Raw genomic sequence first — 23,550 nt, 5'->3', positions numbered from 1 at the left:
GAGAACCTGCCAGGTGTTGAACCATCAGAGTCACGCACTGATGTTCCAGCCATTGCCAGAGGCGCAGAGCCTCCTGGCAAAGGGTCCACGACCCCACCCAGTCTTGTTTGTTGCAGTACCACATGGCGGTGGTGTTGTCCGTGAACACCTGCACTGCACTCCCTCGGACAGACGGGAGGAATGCCTTCAGTGCTAGATGAATCGCCAGCAGCTCCAAAAGGTTGATATGGAGCCGGGACTCCGCCGGAGACCAGAGGCCTCTGATCTCCACCTCTCCCATGTGGCCTCCCCAGCCCTGGAGGGACGCGTCCGTCACAACTACATGCTCAGGTTGGGGAAGGGAGAGGGATCTGCTGTTGTCCCAATCGGGGTCCGTGAGCCACCACTGCAGCTGTCTCGAAGTGCCCTCCGAGATCAGGACATGGTCAGACAGGTTGCCCTGATGCTGGGCCCACTGAAACTTCAGGTCCCACTGCAGAGCCCGCATCCGCCACAGTGCGTGATGCACCAGAAGGATGCAGGAGGCCATCAGCCCCAGAAGCCACAGCGTCAACCTGACCGAAACCTGGGATGAAGGCCGGAAGATTGGAATCCAAGCCTGTATATCCCGAACCCGCTGTTCGGGCGGGTAAACCCGAAACTGCGCCGAGTCTAGACCCGCTCCGATGAAAAGGAGCTTCTGAGAGGGACACAGGTGCGACTTCGGCACATTGATGGAAAATCCCAGCTGGTGCAGGAGATCCGCCGTAGTCTGGAGTGGCTGACGACTGTCTGGGGCGAGCCCGCCTTCAACAACCAGTCGTCGAGGTAGGGGAAGACTGAGACCCCCAACCTGCGCATTTGAACTGCGACCACCGCCATCACCTTATTGAACACCCGTGGGGCGCTGGTAAGGCCGAAGGGGAGCACGGTAAACTAAAAGTGCTCGTGGCCTACCGCACAAGTTACTACTTGTGTAACGATATATCTGTAAGAGACATTAGTTAGTGATAGATTCCTTACCTTAGAATATCCCCAGGCGTCAGACTGGATCCGGAAAGTTTTGCTTAGCAGTACCCTTGCGCGTCGGTAGGTGTCGTCTGCGGCTCCGCGTCCGTCGTCGGCGTCGTGGGCGCCGTGATGACGTCGTCGGAGTACTTAGACGCCGCCTCCGCGTGCGGACGTCAGTTCTTAGCCACAGCTTTTCCGCGCCAGAAGCGCAGAGCCATGACAAAAACCGACACTGGTGCCAAGAAACTAGGGCCCTGAAAGGGGATGACCTTAACCCTAGATATCGGTTCGCAGAACGGGGAGGATGGGTGGGTCGGTAAGGAATCTATCACTAACTAATGTCTCTTACAGATATATCTTTACACAAGTAGTAACTTGTGCATCTGAAAGAGACACGTTAGTGATAGATTCCTTACCTTAGAATAGATACCCCAGCAATACCATCCCCGTGGTGGTGGGTCTGCGAACCAATATTCACACCAGAAAGTCCTGGAGAACGGAACGGCCGAAGTAGCCATCTCTCCGGACTTGACTGTCCAGGCAGTAGTGCCTCGCAAACGTGTGCAACGAAGCCCACGTAGCAGCCTGGCAAATGTCCTGCAGGGGCACACCTCGGCCCAAGGCAGTTGTAGTGGCCGTGGCTCGAGTGGAATGAGCCCGCAGCCCAACAGGTGGTTCCTTCTTAGCCAAGGAGTAACACGCCTGGATGCACATGATAATCCATCTAGAAATGGTCCTCTTGTGCACCGCTTTCCCCTTCTTAGCGCCCGCGTACCCAACAAAGAGTTGATCATCCACCCGGAACTGGCGTGTGCGATCCAGATAGAATGAGAGCGCACGTTTTGGGTCCAGACGGTGGAGCCTCTCCTCCTCTCTCGAGGGGTGCGGAGGCGGAAAGAAGGTGGGCAATGTGATGGACTGCCCAATGTGGAAGGCCGTGACCACCTTAGGCAAGAAGGAGGGCCTAGTCCTCAAAACAACCTTGTCCGGATGGACTGAAAGGAAAGGAGGCTTACAAGAAAGAGCCTGGAGCTCACTCACTCTCCTGGCAGAGGTGATGGCTACCAGGAATGCAGTCTTCAAAGAAAGAAGGCGAAGCGGACAGTTATAAAGTGGCTCAAAGGGAGCGCACATCAGAAACGTTAGAACCAGATTCAAGTCCCACTGAGGCATCACGAAAGGAACAGGAGGAAAGATATGAGTGATGCCTTTCAGAAATCTGTTAACTATAGGGGACTTGAACAAAGAAGGTTGGTCAGGCAGCCTCAGAAAGGCCGAAAGAGCCGAAAGATAGCCCTTGATAGTGCCCAGAGCAGAGCCCTGCTGGGCAAGAGAAAGAAGGAAGAGAAGAATCTTAGAGAGAGGGGCATTGAGAGGATCCACAGCCTTTGCTGTGCACCATGCCACAAATCTGTTCCACCTGCAGGCGTATACCGTTTTTGTGGAGGGACGCCTGGCTGCCAGAATGATGTTGCAAACTTCAGGAGGCAAGTCAAATGGCCTCAACTGCCGCCGCTCAATCTCCATGCATGGAGGTGGAGACTGGACAGGTTCGGGTGGAGGACCGTCCCCTGCTGCTGCGACAGAAGGTCCTCCTGAAGAGGCAGACGAACCGGGGGATCGACTGACATACTGAGTAGCTCGGGATACCAGAACCTTCGTGCCCAGTCCGGAGCCACAAGGATGACTTGTTCCCGGTCGCGCTTGATCTTCTTCAGCACTCTGGGCAGAAGAGGTATAGGCGGAAAGGCGTACAACAGACCGCAGCTCCACTCGCGACGAAAAGCGTCTCCGAGCGAGTGCCGCCTTGGAAATTCCAACGCGCAGAACTGATGACATTGCGCGTTCTCTTCGGTGGCGAATAGATCTAACCAAGGCTCTCCCCAACGCAGAAAGAGGCCTTGCGCCACGTCCGAGTTCAGACGCCATTCGTGATCCATCGAGCACCGACGGCTGAGTTCGTCCGCCCTGGCGTTCAGAGAACCTGCCAGGTGTTGAACCACCAGAGTCACGCCCTGATGTTCCAGCCACTGCCAGAGGCGCAGAGCCTCCTGGCAGAGGGTCAACGACCCCACACCGCCCTGTTTGTTGCAGTACCACATGGCGGTGGTGTTGTCCGTGAACACCTGCACTGCACTCCCTCGGACAGACGGGAGGAATGCTTTCAGTGCCAGACGAATCGCCCGCAGCTCCAACAGATTGATATGGAGCCGGGATTCCGCCAGAGACCAGAGTCCTCTGATCTCCGCCTCTCCCAAGTGGCCACCCCAGCCCTGGAGGGACGCGTCCTTCACAACCACGTGCTCCGGTTGGGGAAGGGAGAGGGATCTGCCGTTGAACCAATCGCGGTCCGTGAGCCACCACTGCAGCTGTCTCGCAGTGCCCTCCGAGATCAGGACATGGTCGGAAAGGTTGCCCCGGTGCTGGGCCCACTGAAACTTCAGGTCCCACTGCAGAGCCCGCATCCGCCACCGTGCGTGATGCACCAGAAGGATGCAGGAGGCCATCAGCCCCAGAAGCCGCAGCGTCAACCTGACCGAAACCCGGGATAACGGCCCGAAGACCGGGATCAGGGCCTGAATATCCCGGACCCGCTGTTCGGGCGGGTAAACCCGAAACTGCGCCGAGTCGAGAACCGCTCCGATGAAAAGGAGCTTCTGAGAGGGGCACAGGTGTGACTTCGGCACATTGATGGAAAATCCCAGCCTGTGCAGGAGATCCGCCGTAGTCTGGAGGTGGGTGACGACTGCCTGGGGCGAACCCGCCTTCAACAACCAGTCGTCTAGGTAGTGGAAGACTGAAACCCCTAACCTGCGCAGGTGAGCTGCGACCACCGCCATCACCTTCGTGAACACCCGTGGGGCGCTGGTAAGGCCGAAGGGGAGCACGGTAAACTGAAAGTGCTCGTGGCCTACCGTGAACCGCAGGTAACGCCGGTGGGCCGGCAGGACGGGGATGTGAAAATACGCATCCTGCAAGTCCAACGCTACCATCCAGTCTCCTGGGTCTAGGGCAGTCAAGACCTGAGCCAGTGTCAGCATTTTGAACTTCTCCTTCCGGAGGAAGCCGTTGACGCTCCTCAGATCCAAGATAGGGCGTAGGCCTCCTTTGCCCTTCTTGGGTACCAGGAAGTAGTGGGAGTAGCAACCACGTCCTACTTCTGGCCCAGGAACGCGCTCGATGGCCCCCTTGGCCAAGAGGGCCGAAACTTCCTCCTGCAGGAGCCGCAAATGATCCCCCGATACGCGGTGGTGTTGCGGTGGCATGGCTTGAGGGGTCGTCTCGAAGGGGAGGGAGTAGCCCCTTCGTACGATCTGCAGCACCCACCTGTCCGAAGTGACTGCGCGCCAGTGAGAGTGGTGATGGCGAACCCTGCCTCCCACTGGCGTCACATGGGCCGAAAAGCACGGACTAGGAGGGTTTAGAGGCGGATGCTGCGGGGGTAGGTGTGGACTGACCTCGCCTGTGTCCCGACCGCCTCCGCGGCGGTTTCCACGGCCGCCGCCGCGCTGGACGACAGTCTGCGGCGGGTGGCTGGCGGCACGTGTGGGGGCGCCCCTTCCTTGGCCACGAAAGGAGCGAAAGGCACCCGTTTGCTGGCGTGGGGCCGAGAGGCCCAAGGACTTGGCCGTAGCCCTGGAGTCCTTAAAGCGCTCTAGCGCGTGGTCTGCCTTGTCGCCAAAGAGGCGACGGCCATCGAACGGCATGTCCATCAGAGTGTTCTGGACATCTGCCAAAAAATTGGCGGACCTCAGCCAGGCGTGGCGACTCACCGCCACTGTCGTAGCCATCGCTCTGCCTAGCGAGTCGGTGGTATCCAGTCCACACCTGATAGAATACTTGGCTGCATCTCGGCCCTCCACAAGGGCTTGGCCGAGTTTGGCCCGTACCTCCAACGGGCACTGTAGGAGAGTAGGGTCTGCAATCCTATGGTCATTCCCGATTTTTGCTTTTTGCTTCACTGGTTTACGACTTTCCCTGGCTGTGGGTCTGCTAATCAGACCCACAGCCTAGCTATTCTCCCTCTAAATTGACAACTATGTACCTTAGGTGCATTTACCAATTGGTACTGGGCCACCTTATCAGTCCCTGTACAGCATACCGTAGGTATCCAGGGCATAGGTGTACCCAGGGGCTGAAGCATGTATTATGCCACCCCTGGCTGGCCATCTAAACAGTCACAACTGGTTGCACGACAGCTGGGGCAAGGTGGTGTACACACCCTTTGCTTTAGATATAGTATACCTATATCTAACCCTAAAATGGACACATGTATTCCTATCAGTCACTCCTATGGCAGGCCTTATCAATCCTGAAGGCAGAGTGCTTGGAATTATGTGAGATGGTGCTCTGGCATGAGCTGAGCCCGTTTGCAGCTTGCGGAACCAAGTCCTAATAGCTGTTCCATGATCACGCGTAACATATACTCTTAAGTGCATTATAATCCTCGCGGTTATTTGCCAACTTTGGTATCGCTTTATCAAAACATGTCGAGTAAGGTGTCATACGAATTGGAATACTAACCCCTCGCCAATTCTGGCGACGGGGTTAGCATTCCACCCTTCTAGAGGGACACGACATGTATGTAACTGTGAACCCCGGTTAAAGTTAACTCGAGCCTCAGCATCACAAAATGGATGCTGCCACCACAGACACAAGTCTGACCTCTTGCTGCTGGGAGTCCTTCCAGCGAGGAGAGCTTGGACAAAGGGTTTCCTGTCAGGGGCGGTGCTAGCACCATCCCAGGTAGGCAGGGCTGAGAGGAAGGTGACTGCAAGTGGCACCCCGGTTCTCACTGTGCATATGCCGGCTTGAACCAGTTCCAGGGGCACACCAGCCCCAGAGCTGGGGAAGGTCTGGACAAGGGAGAGGGGTGTAACCACCCCCTCCTGGTCCCACCCATGGGCAGGACCTAGTCGCGTGCCAGCCCCTTTCTTTAGTATAAAGGTAGGAGCGGGCCCCCTTCCCAAATTAGATAATTCTGAATCTTGACTACTTTCCACGAAAGAACTCTTGAACATTTCTGAAGACTCTCCCTTGTGGCTAAGGAGTAGCCACCCTGCACCAGCGGGCACCATCTAAGCACTTGCGGTTTGCTGCACGTCCATCCTCCGGATCAAGACTGCCCAGCTCGACGAGACCCGGATTCCCTGGCATCTCTGACCTCAACCTGCATCATCAGCCCAGCAGAGATTCGTGGGTGTGACGAGACCTGAAGGGACCGGCCATCTTCAAAACTGCACGACGCTTATCCAGCACGACCTCCGAGGGATCCTCGAGTGAGTGCTTTGGGGTTTGAGAAGCCCTAACCCTGAGCAGCTCCAGCACCGAAGTCCAGCCCCCCCAGCATCCACGAGATCTGCGTGGGGCCCTTCTGCTCTTTGCTGCTCACCACGTTGTCCGGTCACTTGCCTGCTGGCTAGTGGCTCCCTTCCAAGAGAGGAGCACCCCGGACCCTCCCGGTCCACTCCAGACGCCATTTTGTCTCCACCGCGTGGGCTTGACTTTGCCAAGGTTTGTTGCCCCAATCCTGGGTCCAGCATCGCCGACAGCAGACACCTTCGTGGGACAGCTCGCACCTCCATCCTGGTCGCCGACAACACCTCCTGGTCCGAGGGACAGCGGAGTCCAGCGTCGCCCACTCACCTGGTCGAGGTGACTTCATCCGGTGCCATCCTGGTGCCCACCTAATCACTGGCTAGTGATAAAGAACCGAGTCCCCTCTGCTTTCAGGTCGTCTCCATCATCGATCCAGGCTTGGATCACATCGAACATCATCACTGGTCGCCCGCCAGCAACTTCTTCTTTCAGGCTCCATAGACTGTAACGAGGATTCCCGACGTCTTTTGAACCCTATGCAGCTGCAGCCCCTGGGCTAGGTAACCTGAGCATTTCGGTGCTCCAACGTAGGTTCACTATCTAAGTGTCCAGATCCTTTTTCGTTTTCAGCCTATCTAGTCGGATTCGTCCGATAATTGTAACTTTACGAATACTAGCATCCATGGACCTTGTCCGCATACCGCGTGAGAGTGCACACTCTGCACCCGATCTCCCTAGGCCTCCTGCTCCTAACCTTAGGGTTCAGTAGTGTAGTCCTAGCGATCCTGAAGCCTATGGATCTTGTTACTTACCTGCTAGTATTTCGCATTCCACTTTTAGAGTATATGGTTTTTCGTGCTCCTCGGGCATTTGTGTAAATTGTGCAACTTAAAGTATTTTCTTAAGAGTTTTGTTGTGTGCTTAGCTCCCCGACTCATAAAGAGATCAGGGTAGACTTGTTATAAATAAATAACCTTTTATTTTCATAATAACTTGTGTGGTGTCCTTTCACTTGGTGTTCAAGGGGTATATGTGATGGTATAACAGCTGGCTTAACACGCCCTCTAGAGTTTAGCCTAAAGACTGCTCTTGTCCATGCTACTAGGATAGCTGGTCTATAAGGTTGACTTACAACCAATCATCAATAAGGGTTGTTTGGAATAATACACAGTGATCACTAGAATAGTGAGCACTACATATCAGGCCAACTTCTCACACCTCCTTTGAGGGATGCGGAGGCGGAAAGAAGGTGGGCAAGGTGATGGACTGCCGATTGTGGAAGGCTGTGACTACCTTGGGCAGAAAAGAGGGCCTTATCCGCAATACAACCTTGTCCGGATGGACCAAAAGAAAAGGAGGTTTAGAGGATAGAGCCTGGAGCTCACTCACCCCCCTGGCAGAGGTGATGGCAACCAGGAAGGCAGTCTTTAATGTAAGAAGACGGATAGGATAGTTGTGAAGTGGCTCAAAAAGAAAGCACATCAGGAAAGTAAGAACCAGGTTCAAGTCCCACTGAGGCATCACCAAGGGAACAGGTGGAAACGTGTGTGTGATGCCTGTGAGAAGTTGGCCTGATATATGATGCTCACTAGTTCTAGTGATCACCTTGTATCAGTCCAAACAACCCTTATGGTGATTGGTTGTAAGTCAACCTTATAGACCAGCTATCCTAGTAGCGTGGACAAAAGCAGTCTTTAGGCTAAACTCTGAATGGCATGTGAAGCCAGCTGTTTTACCACATAACCCCTTGAATACCAAGTGAAAGGACACCACACAGGTTATGAAAATAAACAGATATTTATTAACTAACATACACCTCTGAACTCTTTATGAGGTCAGAGGGCTAAGCACATGACAATACTAAAAAAAAAATACGAGTTTGCACAATATTTACAAGTGCGCCTTAGGGGCACGACACCATATACTCAAAACAATGGAATGCGAGGAAGGAAAGTACTGTTAGGAGATCCAGAGGCTGGAGAATCGCTGGGACTACGCTACAAACTAGGTAAGTAAGGAGCAGGAGGCCCACGGGACTCACGTGCAGAGTGGAAACTCTCACGCGGGATGCGTACCAACGTCTATGGATCGTACAGTTTAGAAAGTTACGGATTCCGGACGAACCCGGCTGAATGGAGGGAAAACAACAGTGGACCTGAACACTAGGATAGTGTACACAGACTTCAGCACCTAGAAGCTTTAGTTACCTAACCCACAGGCTGCGGGTGCATAGGGCTGAAGTTGCGTCGGGTTTGCTGCGTTGATCCCGGTGATGCCTGAAACAAGGAGTTGCTGGCAGGCAGCCAGATGGAGGAGTCCGGTGGTTCCAAGGATGGAACTTAGAAGGAGTCCTGAAAGGGAAGGGGACAGAGTCTCGGTCACTAGCCAGTGACGGTGCTGGAACCAGGAGGGAACCAGATGCTGTCGCCGCAGTCAGGTGAAGGAAGGGTTGCTTCTCTCTGTAGCTGCGCGGACCAGGAGCTGCTCTTCACGACCAGGCTGGAGGCACGAGCTATCCCACGTAGTCTGCTGCTGTTGGCGGGGTCGGATCGTCGATCTGGACAACAGGCCTTGGCTAATGCAAGCCACGCGGTGGAACAAAGATGGCGTCTGGTGCGGACCAGGAGGATCCGGGGTGCTTCTTCTTTACAAGGAAGCAAGGGCCAGTCTGGGGGACCAGACCAGCAGTGATGGATTCTTCGGGTCGTCGTCTCAGAGGTCACGAGCCAGCCGGCAAGAGACCAGACAACAGGACAAGCAGCAACCAGGCAAAAGGGCCCCACGCAGATCTCGTGGATGCTGGGGGGCTGGTCTTTGGTGCAGGAGCTGCGTCGGTGTGGGGCATCTCGGACCCCAATGCACTCACTCGAGGATCCCTCGGCGGTCGTGCTGGAAGCGCTGTGCAGGTTTTCTCAAGATGGCCGTCTCCACGTTGCTCGTCGCACCCACGGGTCCCAGCTGTGCTGTGGATGTGGGTAGAGGTCATAGAGGTCTGGAGGTCCAGGTCTTGTCGAGCTGGGTCGTCGGATTCCGGGATGGAAGGACTCTGCAGCAAACCGCACAGGAGCTTGATGGTGCCTGCGAAGCAGGATGGTCACTCCCTGACCATAGGGGAGATTCTTCAGTCTTCTGGATTCAGGTCGAAGGTCAAGAGTTCTTCGTGGAAGTTGTCAAGATTAATCGGATTTGGAATGGGGCCAGCTCCTACCTTTATTCAGCTAAAGGGGGCTGCACTACGACTAGGTCCCTCCTCTGGGTGGGACCAGGAAGGGGGGTGGTTACACCCCTTTCCTTTGTTCGGTCCTGCGCCAGCCCTGGGGCTGGGGTGCCCCAGGAACTGGTTTGGACCGGCATATGCACAGGGGCACCTTGTGTGCCCCAGGCATGTCTCATTCCTGTAAAGCCCTGTCCTACCTAATACACAAAATCCTGTCTGGGGTGGTGCTAGCACCTCCCAAGGCAGGAAACTCTTTGTCCAAGCCTCCCTCGCTGGAAGGACTCCCAGCAGCAGGAGGTCAGACTTGTGTTTGTGGTGGCAGCATCCATTTTGTGATGCTGAGGCTCGAGTTAACTTTAACTGGGGTTCACAGTTACATCCATGTTGTGTCCCTCTAGAAGGGTAGAATGCCAACGCCGTCGCCAGAATTGGCGAGGGGTTAGTATTCCAATTCGTATGACACCTTACTCGACATGTTTTGATAATGCAATACCAAAGTTAGCAAATAACCGCGAGGATTATAATGCACTTAAGGGTATATGGTACGTGTTATCAAGGAACAGCTATTAGGACTTGGTTCCGCAAGCTGCAAACGGGCTCAGCTCATGCCAGAGCACCATCTCACATAATTCCAAGCACTCTGCCTTCAGGATTGTTAAGGCCTCCATAGGAGTGACTGATAGGAATATATGTGTCCATTTTAGGGTTAGATATAGAGATACTATATCTAAAGCAAAGGGTGATTACACCACCTTGCCCCAGCTGATTGATCAGCCAGTTGTGTCAGATTTGGATGGCCAGCCAGGGGTGGCATAATACATGCTTCAGCCCCTGGTAGGCCCTGGGTACACCTATGCCCTGGATACCGAAGGTATGCTGTACAGGGACTGATAAGGGGGCCCAGTACCAATTGGTAAATGCACCTAAGGTACCTGCTTGTCAATTTAGAGAGAGAACAGCTAGGCCGTGGGTCTGATTAGCAGGCCCACAGCCAGGGAAAGTCGTAAACCAGTGAAGCAAAAAGCGAAAATCGGGGGTGATCATAGGATTGCAGACCCTACTCTCCTACATTAACTCCCCCTCCCCTTACCCCCCCCCCCCCCCCAAACTTAGGGACATTAAACTAACCTTGACCAGGTGGGTCTTCTTGTTCTAAGTGGAAGTACTGGGAGAGCCCATCTGCATTACCATGGTCAGTCCCTGGGCGGTGCTCCACTGTAAAGTCCATCCCCTGTAGGGAAATGGACCACCTAAGAAGTTTAGGGTTTTCACCCTTCATTTGATTTAGCCATAAGAGGGGCTTATGGTCGGTCTGAATCTTGAAGTGAGTTCCAAACAAGTATGATCTCAACTTCTTCAGGGCCCAAACCACAGCAAAGGCCTCCCTCTCTATAGCTGACCAACGTTTCTCTCTAGGGGTCAGCCTTCTACTTATGAAAGCAATGGGCTGGTCATGACCATCAATATTCAGTTGAGAAAGAACAGCTCCCACACCCAACTCAGGAGCATCTGTTTGGACAATGAATGGCTTGGAGTAGTCTGGACTCTTGAGAATAGGTGCAGTGCCCATGGCCAGCTTTAGGTCATCAAATGGCTTCTGACAGCTAACTGTCCACTGAACTTTCTTTGGCATTTTCTTACTTGTCAGGTCATTAAGTGGAGTCACAATGGTTCCATAATTTCTGACAAATTTCCTATAGCAACCAGACAGGCCCAAGAAAGCTCTGACCTGTGTCTGGGTGGTTGGAGGAGCCCAGTCCTTTATGGCCTGTATCTTGCCCTCCAAAGGTTGAACTTGGCCTCCACCTACAAGGTGGCCCAAGTATACAACTTGACTCTGCCCTATCTGGCACTTGGTAGCCTTGATAGTGAGGCCTGCCTTTTGCAGGGCCTCCAAAACTTTCCTCAGGTGGATCAGGTGATCCTCCCAGGTGGAGCTAAAGACAGCAATATCATCTACATATGCTGCACATAAGTCATCCAACCCAGAGAGAACTTGGTTCACCAACCTTTGAAAAGTGGCAGGTGCATTCTTCAAACCAAAGGGCATCACCACAAACTGGTAATGACCTCCTGGGGTAGAAAAAGCTGTCTTGGCCTTGGCATCCTCAGCTAACCTGATTTGCCAATAACCAGCTGTCAGGTCAAATGTACTCAAGAATTTGGCAGAAGCCAATTTATCTAGGAGTTCATCTGCTCTTGGTATTGGATGGGCATCTGTATTAGTGACAGCATTGAGACCCCTGTAGTCTACACAAAACCTCATCTCTCTCTTACCATCCTGGATGTGAGGTTTTGGCATTAGAACTACAGGACTAGCCCAAGGGCTCTCTGAGGGTTCAATGACTCCCAATTCCAACATCTTTTGTACTTCTTGTTTTATGCAGTCCCTGACGTGGTCATGTTGCCTGTAGATTTTACTCTTTATAGGCAGACTGTCACCAGTGTCCACCTCATGGGTGCACCAGTTTGTCTGACTTGGGTGTCAGAGAGAACATTTGTCTAAAGGATTGAAGAACCTTTTTACAATCCTCTTGTTGATGCTCAGAGAGGCTGGCAGAAAAGACTACACCATCTACTGACCCATCATCAGGGTTCTGAGTGAGCAGGTCTGGGAGAGGGTCACTCTCTTCCTCCTGTCCCTCATCTGTAGCCATGAGCAAGCCCATGTCTTCCCTGTTGACAAATGCCTTGAGCCTGTTCACATGAAGTACTCTGCGAGGGCTCCTGGGAGTTTCAAGGTCTACCAGATAGGTGACCTCTCCCTTCTGTTCAATTATAGTATGGGGTCCAGACCATTTGTCTTGGAGAGCTGCTGGGGCCACTGGCTCATACACCCACACCTTCTGTCCAGGCTGGTAAACAGTAAGGACAGCCTTTTGGTCATGCCAAGCTTTTTGGAGTTCTTGGCTGGCCTCAAGGTTTTTAGATGCCTTCTCCATGTACTCTGCCATCCTGGAGCGGAGACCAAGTACATAGTCCACTATGTCCTGTTTAGGCTTTTTGAGAGGTAACTCCCATCCTTCCTTCACAAGACACAGGGGTCCTCTTACAGGATGCCCAAAGAGAAGTTCAAAAGGGCTGTAACCAACCCCCTTCTGTGGGACCTCTCCGTAAGCAAACAGAAGGCAGGGTAAAAGGATGTCCCATCTTCGCCTAAGCTTTTCAGGTAACCCTTTTATCATCCCTTTGAGGGTCTTGTTGAACCTTTCAACAAGCCCATTGCATTGTGGATGATAGGGGGTGGTGAACTTGTAATTGACACCACACTCCTTCCACATAGCAGTCAAGTATCCTGACATGAAGTTTGCACCTCTGTCAGAGACAACCTCCTTAGGAAACCCCACTCTGGAGAAAACTCCAAGTAGGGCCCTGGCCACAACAGGAGCTGTAGTGGTCCTAAGGGGAATAGCTTCTTGATACCTGGTGGCATGATCCACTACCACCAGTATAAATCTGTGCCCAGATGCTGTTGGGGGGTCCATTGGTCCAACAATGTCAATCCCCACTCTTTCAAAGGGTACCCCCACCACAGGTAGTGGTATAAGGGGGGCCTTTGTTGTGCCACCTGATTTGCCACTGGCTTGACAGGTGACACATGAGCGTCAAAACTCTTTAATGTCTTCAGACATATGAGGCCAGTGAAAGTGTGGGACAAGTCTTTCCCAAGTCTTGTTCTGGCCTAAGTGACCTGCAAGAGGAATTTCATGGGCCAAGGTGAGAAGGAAACCTCTCAGAGACAAGGGGATGACCAGCCTCCTGGTAGCACCAGGCGTGGGGTCTCTTGCCTCTGAGTAAAGGAGTCCATCATCCCAATACACTTTATGGGCACCTGTGGCATTCCCTGCAGCCTCAGCAGCAGCCTGCTGTCTGAGGGGTTGAAGAGATGAACAGTCTAATTGTGCTTTTCTCAAGTCTACCCTGGAAGGTCCCCCTGTCCCAAGAAACTCAACCTGTTCAGGCTCAAGTTCTTCTAGGACAGTTCCTTCTGGGGTCTTTGGGTCAGTCTCCTGGGAGAGCTGATCCTCACCTTGAGGCAAGGGGAAAGGCACTGCCTTAACCCTACTGTTCTTACTCTTGGTTAGTGTCTGGTCCATTGTTTCAGCACTAGTTCAGCTGGGCATTTTTTGGCCTGTGACCTAGTCACAGCAAGGACATGTGCTGACAAACCTAACATTTCCACATGAGTCCTATACTCCACATCTGACCATAGGTGAGTGAGCGCGAGGTCTCCACAAGCCGCTGCGATTCACTCGCTTTCTACCCCTAAACAATTACGCTTCTACTTTAGCGTTTAGTGCGACTGATACACGCTTCAGCAAACGCCGCGGAGGAGCCCAAACTTTGTTCCCCGCCTTTTGAACCAAACCTGTGGATGTGATAAACAAGGAGAAGCAGAAACGCCATTTGCGATCTCCGCCCCACATGAAAACAGTTACAGGTATGTCTCTACCCAAAAAGTCAATGTGATTGTTTATGAAAGTATAGAAAACAATGGGCACTGAGAACGATCGTTGATTGTGCCTTGCAGATCACATCGGAGCCGCCCATAGAGCCCCTCGTTTGGAGTGTGACATTTTAACAACTGCAACCTTCTAACACTGACCCAACGGTTAAAGGTACGAACTCTTAGCGTTTGCGTCTCAGAACCAGTTCGACTGTGCTGTTCCTTGGCTGTGCAGTAAATATGCCAAAAAATGTTATACATTAGGTCAACTGTCTCATTAAAAGACCGTGGCTTAAGTCAGCCTCACTAGAATTGGACCGCGTCGCCCATTGATGAAGGTTAATTTGTCCTGTGACATCCAGCGCCCCAAGGGGGTACTGATTTTTATAAGATTTCAGTCACTGAACGAACTTCTTTTATATCTCTCTTTGTGTAGATTATCTACATTGAAAGAGCCCTGATGAGAATCTGAGATTTACTCTCAAGTCAAGTAATACTTTATTCGGTTCGAATTTTCAAAACCATAAAAGTACAGACATACGTAAAAATGGTCCAGAAATCAAAGTACATCATTTAAGAAAAGAGTTACAATTAGAAATGCAGCAATATTAAAAACATTACAGAATAAAAACCAAATGGTTGGAACATGAACTACACCCAATTGATCTTTTTGCCCATTCTCATTGCAATAGTTAAAAACTTGGCCACATTATAGATTTCCCAGATATTAGTTAGCATCTGGAGATATAACACCGCTGGTTTGACCTGCCTGAATCCTTTCCCCTTCAGCAGGGGAATGATGAATTTTTCCCTAATGGTTTTAAAGTGGGTACAAAAAACAGAAAATGGGCAGTGTCCATAATTGAGTAACCGTCACAATTGCATACGCTCAGTGCCGAGTCCCTGGTCCAGCCAGGGCGACCACAGATTAGCAGGTGAACCTTGTTCAATCGGAACTTGGTAAGAAGGTACCTGTGACTTGGGTTATTTACAACTTTCAGGTAAAGCTCCGGTTCGCAATCTGAGGAAACAATCAGTTGGTGCGACCTAACAGAAGATTTTTTCAACTCCTTGCTTTCTCTATCCATTCCACTATGTAGCAAGAAGGTGTTTTTTGCCCACTTCAAATCAGCCTTGACGAGGGCAGAGGGATTGTGGAACAATTCAGGCCTGCCCAGCTTAACACAAGATTGTTCAACGTATTTTAGCCAGGGAATCTTATTCCAATGATCTAGTTTTAGACAATCCTTCAAGATTTCATGGTTAACATCAATCTCTGAGTTGAGCCACACAGATATCCATTTCAGGAGGGGGGCCATGGCAATTCGGTCCTCCAAGAAATCCACCCCACATTCCTGATGTACAATGAAATTTGCTGTGGATGTTGGTAAAGAAAGAATGGACTTCAAGAAGTTGTCTTCGATCACTTGGAGGGATTTAGCGGGCATGAAGCCCCACAAGTCCGCGCCATACATAGCAATAGCTATGCATTTAGTGGCGTACACTTTTAGGACAGCCTCTATTGGCTTCACCCCAATTTTGCGTGAGAAACCAAGGACTGCGGATATAGAGCGCGCCAAGACCTTTTTTTTCTCCAGCAATTGGGGAAGCCAGGTGGAGCGATCGTCGAACACTACGCCCAGATAGGGGAATCTAGAGACTCTAGATAGTTTGTGGCCATTGCAGTGTATAGACAAGGCACGTTTTTTGGCCTTGACGTGGGTTCCAACCACCATTACATGGGATTTGCCAAAGTTAATACTGAGGTCCAGATTTGTCATAAACTTGTAGAAAGAATTCACCAGACTTTGCAAACCCACAGCAGTTCTAGCTATAAGAGCCGCATCATCTGCGTACAGTAATGCGGGCAGTGTATATTTCCCTGCTCTAGGTATATCTTTACAGGCTAAATCCAGTGTTCCACCCAGGTTATTAATATATAAGGTGAACAGCAGGGGAGCAAGAATGCAACCCTGCCTAACACCATTAGTAATATGAATTTTCCCTGTGCAATTCCCTTTTCTGTCATAACGAACAGTGGCGGTAAGGTCCTTGTGAAGGTCTGCCAGAAAATACACAATGTTTGGGTCGATACCTATACTGAGGAGCTGGCCCCACAACTTGGACCTGTTCACTCGGTCGAAAGCCGAGGACAGATCCATAAAGGCAATGAATAGGGATCCTGGTTTAGCTTGAGTGTATTTTCCGATCAGCAATTGTAGGTTTAAGCTCTGATCGATAGTGCTCCTTCCTTTTCTAAAGCCGTACTGAGTTGGGGATAAGGTATTAGTCTCCTCTAACCATTCATTGAGTTTATTAAGGACCACTCTCCCTATGACCTTGACCGCAGAATCTATCAGGGATATGGGGCGGTAATTTCCCGGTTCCCCCCTGTCTCCTTTTTTAAAAATAGGGACTATAACAGATTGGGACCAGGAATCTGGAATACCTGTTTTAAAAATACTGTTAAAAACTCTAGCTAAAATTTTGGACCAGAATAAAATATCCACTTTAAAAAGGTCGGCTGGGACCCCGTCCGGCCCCGGAGCCTTGTTACTGGTCATTTTTTCAATGGCTAGACCCACCTCTTCCTCATCTACCGTTAAGCTATACGGGAGTTGATGTAAACTAGTCGTATCCTCGGCCCCGTTGGCTTCCTGCTCATACACAGATTTAAAGTGCGAGTGCCATTTGTCTTCTTGAATGCCACAATCTAAATCACTATTGCATGTGTCTACAAAATACGGTTGATTTACCATGGCCCAGAATTTGGTGCTGCTTTTTAAGACATCAGTTGAGGTCAGGTCGGCCCAAGCATCCTCTCTGATCTCACGTCGCCTTTTCTCGATGATAGTCTTGTATGCTTTCCTAAGGGTAGTGTTAGACCTGTCTGCTTCTGGGAAGACTCTAACCATCATGATTTATTTTTGTCCCCCTTAGCCTCCCAGACTTTCTATTTTTATTTTTACATGTGTCCATCAGGAGGTTTTTTTATGCTGTCAGGGGGCTAGGTGTTCCTTGGCGATGACGCCATTTTTCCCTCATCACTTGTGAGGCCTAGTCACCCCCCTTGAAACCTTAGGGATCTCCAGGGACCTAAAATGGTGTCCACCAACTGTCATAACGGACACTACTGGAGGATAGGTCCATAGGATAGCATTAAGGAACTTTCTAGAACCTACTGGAGACTTCTGCAGGTCTCAGGCCAACCTATATAAGGCCAGTGACCAGCAGCCATTTTGTGTTGACCCCAGAGTAGAGGAGTGAGGCAGTGGTGAGAGGAGGTGGACACACTGAGAGCAGCTAGTTTGTCATTGAGGCTGACAGTTACTTCAGAGGATTGTTCCCCCTTTAGCCCTTGACCGATCCCTCTCTCAAGACATCAATTATTGGCCAAGAAAACAAGCTACGTGAGAAGAAAGACCCTTCTGGATCAGCATTCCTGTAAAAACTGACAGGACCTGTGTTCTGAAGCTCAGCCTTATATGCCCTGCCCAGCGCTGCACCTACCAGGGTGTCGAGCCAGTCGTGGACCCCCTTGAAGCGCCTTGAGGTGGTTGGGGAACTGCGGAGCCTGAAACGCCTGGAGGAGCGAGTGCCCGATCAGTAAGATCCTTCCTGTGAAGCCGGCGAGGGAAGTAACTGGAGAGGAGCAGCGGCGCTGCTTCAATCGGCTGTGGGACCCCGGGGGCACCGGCCGCGGAAATTGACGAAGTAAGCGCTTCCGCGCATGTCCCCCGCGAGAACACCGCTGCGGAGGCAGGCCCAGAAGTGCAGCGTCTGTGGAGGTGCAGTTTCCGGCTGTGGTTGCGCAGGCTCCAGGGAGTAGCGCGACTTGTGAGGAGGCGGAGACGACGGTGAGCTACGCGCATGCCCGGGAGACCAGCGCGCACCTCGAGGATCGTGTGAGGAGGCGTCGGAAGCTTCCCCTGGCCGCTGCAGCAACGCCGAATCCCCGGTGCGCCTCAAGCGCTCAACGGAAAGGCGAGTGTGAGGAGCCAAGACGCCAGACAGCTGTTCTAAACTCTCTCCCCGCTTGAGCGCTAGCAGTAAAAATAGCGCGAGCGGGAGAAGAGAGGAAAGTCTACCAAGTGGCTGCCGGGTGTCTGCAGTACTGAGTCTCCCCTGATTTGAAAAGCAGGTTCTTCCCCTGGACCACGCAGTTAAATCTGCTGCAAGTAAGGAGTGTCATCCGAAGGGAAGGGGAACAGCTAACTAGGAAGGGGAAAGTGGAGAGTTCTTGCCAGAGTGGGTGCAACCTCCCTGTGAGAGGAGGGACAGTTATAAGCCTGAGGAATTCATCTGCCAGAGTTAACCCTGAGGGTGGTTGGTGCTGTGAGTGTCCAGTAATGGGCATCGTGTAATACCCTATTGAAGCTGAGTCTAGAATCTGTTGAGGTGGTTAATTAATGCTCAACCTTGAGTTTGACTAACTAATTGGAAGTGTAATTTTCATATTTTTGTAAAGTGAACTGTATTACTGGTCAACTTTGAAGAGTGGGTTTACCTGATCTCTAGAAAACTGTATGAACTGTTATTGGGAATTGATTTGATAAATTGTTAGAGTTGAAGAGATTTAATTGCTGAAATGTCGATAATTTGAAATGTCATAAACTGAAAATTTTGACCACAAAGAAGATATTATTTTTATAAAATAGTACGTATTTTCCCACAATTTTTGGTGTAGTGTTTTCTTTTTGTGTGCTATTGCGTAGCTTTACTTTTGGGTGGACTGCAACCTTCACACAGAGCCTCTGTATGTTAGTCTTGCCCTAGGCCAGGCTACCCCAGGTCCAACATATTGGTGCCTAGCGGTGGGATACTGACTTGGTTGCAGCTACTCACTAGTAATTCGACGCAATACACTAAACCTACACCAGGAGTTTTCTCCTTGCGGCCCTCCTGATTTACATTTTGATTTTTCTAAATTTACTTCTGGCGGTGGGTGGAGGTTGACCTCAGGTCACTCTGTGGATTTCTCCTGTATAGCATTTTATACTCCAAATAGAAATGGAGATAAATGTGGAAGAGCTAGAAAATTATACTGTGACCCAATTGAAGGAATGGTGTCAGCAGCAGGGGGTGTTTTTCAAGAAAGGCGCCAGGAAAGTTGAGCTGCTGACCAGTATTCGGGCATGGGTAGAGGCTCATTCCGGGGAGGAGGTAGATCCTGAAGAGAGTGACAAGGACACTGTCCTGGAGACCACAACACTGTACCAGGCGGGAGGGGAGAACCTTGTAACGGGTCCTAGAACACCTTCTAGAGTGGGCAGTAGTGTGTCAGAGAGGGGCCTGACCGACGCCGAGTTGGAAGACAGGAGGGAGGAGAGGAGGATGAGAATAGAACTAGCCAGGATGGACATGGTGAGGGAGGAAAAGAGGTTGGAGCATGAGCGGACCATCAAGGAGATGGATTTGCAAGCCCTAAACTTACGTACCCCCAAAGCAGAGAATGGTGGCAGCGATAACCAAACCAACCCCCGAGAACCTAGACCGTACCTACCAAAAGACATTATGGCTTGTTATGTACCCAGCGACGACATTGCTAAATGGTTAGCCGCCTACGAGGTCTCGCTGAGGGCCCATGGGATTCTGGAAGTCCACTGGGGAGGTGGGTTATACAAATACATGCCCCCCACTGGCAGGGATACCTTATTGGCCCTTGACACAAGTGAACAGACCTATTATCCGGCTATGAAATCAGCACTGCTTAAGAAGTTTGGGTTGACCCCTGAGAAATATAGACAAAAGTTCCGGGGCAGCTACAAGCTGGGCACACAAAACTGGGTAGATTTCTTGGACTACGCCAGGAAGGCCCTGGAGGGTTGGGTAAGAGGCAGCGATGTAGGGGACTATGAGGGACTATATGACCTCATACTCAAGGAACACCTACTCGAGAAGTGTCTTCCTGAGCTTAGACAGCATCTGGTGGACAGCAAGCTGACCAGCCCCAGGAAGCTTGCTGAGGAGGCGGACATCTGGGTTAGTACCCGGGTGTCGACTAAGGGGACTGGAGGGAATTCCCAGAAGCAAGGACAGGGCGCCCCCCAGAAGAAAGAGGGAGGGGAAACTAAGAGGGAGTTCTCTAAAGGGCCACAAAATACTTCGCAAGGAAGGGGCAGAGGATTCATCCCCAAGAGTAACCCCCCTCGCAACCCTACCCCTGGCCAAAGCCAGCAGCCAAGGGTTGTTCATTGTTTTGAGTGTGGTGGTGTGGGACACTATAAAGGAGATGTGAGATGCCCAAAGAGACCACCCCCTCCCACTGGAGGAAAAGCCCCGGGAATCACTAGTGTAGTGCTCGGGGAGGAGATGCCTTTGGTTAATGGAGGGGAGCGGGCGGGTGTCACTTTAGTGTCCCTGGGAGATAAGGAGATGGTTCCCAAGACCCAGCTGCCCTCTAATACTATTAAGTATGAGCAGTGGGTCACCATCAATGGCCGTAGAGGGGAGGCTCTGAGAGACACAGGAGCCAGCATGACTATGGTAAGGAGTCAGCTGGTGTCTCCAGAGCAGGTCATCCCAGATGTACTCCATCCCGCCGTAATGGCTGACGGCAGATTGGGCCACTACCCTGTGGCTGAGGTTCCCTTTGAGTGGGGAGGGGTTGCAGGTCCACTTCGAGTTGCCGTAAGCCCTGCCGTGCCTGTTGACTGCCTGTTAGGGAATGATATGGAGCACAATGCTTGGAGGAGGGTGGAGTACCAGACTCACTCTGCGATGCTGGGACCCCCTGACTGGACTTGTGTCAGCACAAGGTCAGCAACTGCCCGAAGGGAAAAGTTGCTTACGCTGGAGCCTGGAACAATGGCCCAGCCGGCTGCCAGAGAGGAGAAGGACAAGAGGCCGGAGGACCCTGCCTCGACATCTCCGCCTCGTGAGACAGCTGGACCACCTGCGGAGGTAGATCTGGAGTCCACAGGGGAGAATGTTGCTTCCTTGGAGAACCTACCCATCCCTACAGAGTGGCATGTGGAGGGAGGTCCTTCCAGGGAAGAATTCTGTGCAGCTCAGAAAGAGTGTCCTACTCTCGAGGGGCTGCGGCAACAGGCCAACGCCCAGGCAGCAGGAAACATTGAAGGGAGCTACCGGATTTACTGGGAGGATGGACTCCTCTACAGTGAGCCCAAGGCACCTGGCCACGGTTCAGCCAGAGCCTTGGTGGTCCCTCAGTGCTTTAGAGCCTTTCTACTGGAATTGGCTCATGAGATACCATTGGCAGGACATCTAGGGCAGGACAAGACCTTTGCCCGGCTTGTCCCCCACTTCTATTGGCCTCGAATGAAAGTGGCGTCTGACACATACTGTCGGACGTGTGTGTCCTGCCAAGCTAGTGGGAAAACAGGAGTGAAGCTTAAAGCTCCCCTGGAACCACTACCTGTCGTTAGCACCCCCTTTGTGAGGGTGGGCATCGACATTGTTGGGCCATTGGATCCACCAACTTCAGCTGGTCACCGGTTCATACTGGTTTTGGTGGACCATGCCACACGGTACCCAGAGGCCATACCTCTGAGGACCATCACTGCACCTGTGGTGGCAAGGGCCCTGATGGGGATCTTTACCCGAGTGGGTTTCCCCAAGGAGGTTGTGTCCGACAGGGGGACTAACTTCCTTTCAGCGTACATGCGGGCTATGTGGAAGGAGTGTGGAGTTACCTATCGGTTTACCACTCCTTATCACCCACAAACCAATGGTCTTGTGGAAAGGTTTAACAAAACCTTGAAAGGTATGATCAGGAGTCTACCTGAGAGCCTGCGGAGGAAATGGGACATCCTCCTACCCTGTCTCTTGTTTTCTTACAGGGAAGTGCCACAAAAGGGAGTGGGCTTCAGCCCCTTCGAACTTTTGTATGGGCACCCTGTACGGGGACCTCTCAGCCTGGTGAAGGATGGATGGGAACGGACTCCCAGAAAACTTCCCCAGGACGTGGTGAGCTACATGCTGGCCTTCCGGAGCCAAATGGCTAAGTTGTGGAAGCAAGCTTCAGACAACTTGGAGGCCAGCCAAGCGGTGATGAAAGAGTGGTATGACCACAACGCTCACCCAGTGGAACTGGAGCCTGGACAGAAGGTGTGGGTGATGGAACCTGGAGAGCTAAATGCCCTCCAGGATCGTTGGACAGGCCCCTTTGAGGTGTTGGAGAAGAAGGGGAAGTCCACCTACTTGGTGGACCTTAAAGCCCCAAGGCAGCCCCACAGGGTGCTGCATGCCAATCGCCTCAAGCCACATCATGAGAGGCCCGCGGTTGTCTTGATGATGGTAACCGATGGAGCAGAGGAAGAAGAAAGCGAACCTCTCCCTGATCTTCTCTCGTCCCAAGAAAAGGATGGGTCGGTGGAGGGAGTTATTCTCTCGCCATCCCTAACTCCTGAACAGCAGGGTGATTGCCGCCAGGTCCTGGGGCAATTTTCTTCTCTGTTCTCCCTTGTCCCGGGTAGGACCCACCTGTGTACCCATGACGTGGACACAGGAGACAGCCCACCTGTGAAGTCTAAAATCTACCGGCTGTCGGACAAGGTGAAGGCCAGCATCAAGAGTGAAGTCGCCAAGATGCTGGAACTGGGAGTGATTGAACCTTCTGGAAGCCCTTGGTCTAGCCCGGTGGTTTTGGTACCAAAGGCTGCCCCACCAGGCACCACACCTGAATTGAGATTCTGTGTGGACTACCGAGGCTTGAACTCAGTGACCAAAACTGATGCCCATCCTATCCCCCGGGCGGATGAGCTGATTGACCGGCTGGGAGCTGCTCAATACTTAAGTACCTTCGACCTAACTTCAGGGTACTGGCAGATTTCCCTTACAGAGGAGGCGAAGGAAAGGTCAGCCTTCTCTACACCTGAGGGACACTACCAATTTCGCGTGATGCCCTTTGGGCTCAAGAATGCCCCTGCCACTTTTCAGCGGCTGGTAAACAGGGTCCTTTCTGGAATGGAAGCTTTTTCTGCTGCATACCTGGACGACATTGCTGTCTTCAGTAGCAGCTGGGAGGACCATTTGCAGCATCTGCAAGCTGTTTTACATGCCCTGCAACAGGCTGGATTGACAATCAAGGCCAGCAAGTGTCAGATCGGACAGGGGTCGGTGGTGTACCTAGGTCACTTGGTGGGCAGAGGGACGGTGCAGCCCCTCCAGGCAAAGATTGAGGCTATCATCGCCTGGGAGCCCCCCAAGACTCAAACAGAGGTCCGAGCCTTCCTGGGCCTCACTGGATATTACCGTCGCTTCGTGAAGGGGTATGGCACTATTGTGGCCCCTCTCACTGAGCTTACTTCCAAGAAGCAACCCCGACGGGTAGTCTGGACGGAGGCTTGCCAGCGAGCCTTCATGACCTTGAAACAAGCATTGTGTTCCGCTCCCATTCTCAAGGCCCCTGATTTTGCTAGAGAATTCATTGTCCAAACAGATGCGTCAGAACATGGCATTGGGGCAGTGTTATCGCAGCTAAATGATGAGGGCTTGGATCAACCCGTGGTCTTCCTGTCCAGGAGACTACTCCCCAGGGAAAGGAGGTGGAGTACAATTGAGAGAGAAGCCTTTGCGGTGGTTTGGGCTCTGAAGAAGCTGCGACCATACCTGT

The 23,550-nt window shown here is 51.9% G+C and overlaps 1 protein-coding gene across 1 annotated transcript in view; it reads right to left on the bottom strand.

Moving 5' to 3' along the window:
* Positions 1-23,550, bottom strand: part of DYNC1H1 (dynein cytoplasmic 1 heavy chain 1) — a 1,654,074-nt gene that overhangs the window by 293,425 nt on the left and 1,337,099 nt on the right. The window lies entirely within an intron of this gene.

The sequence above is a fragment of the Lissotriton vulgaris genome, chromosome 9 (assembly GCF_964263255.1).
Source record: "Lissotriton vulgaris chromosome 9, aLisVul1.2, whole genome shotgun sequence".
NCBI lineage: Eukaryota > Metazoa > Chordata > Amphibia > Caudata > Salamandridae > Lissotriton > Lissotriton vulgaris.
This window is presented reverse-complemented; position numbering and strand designations above follow the sequence as displayed.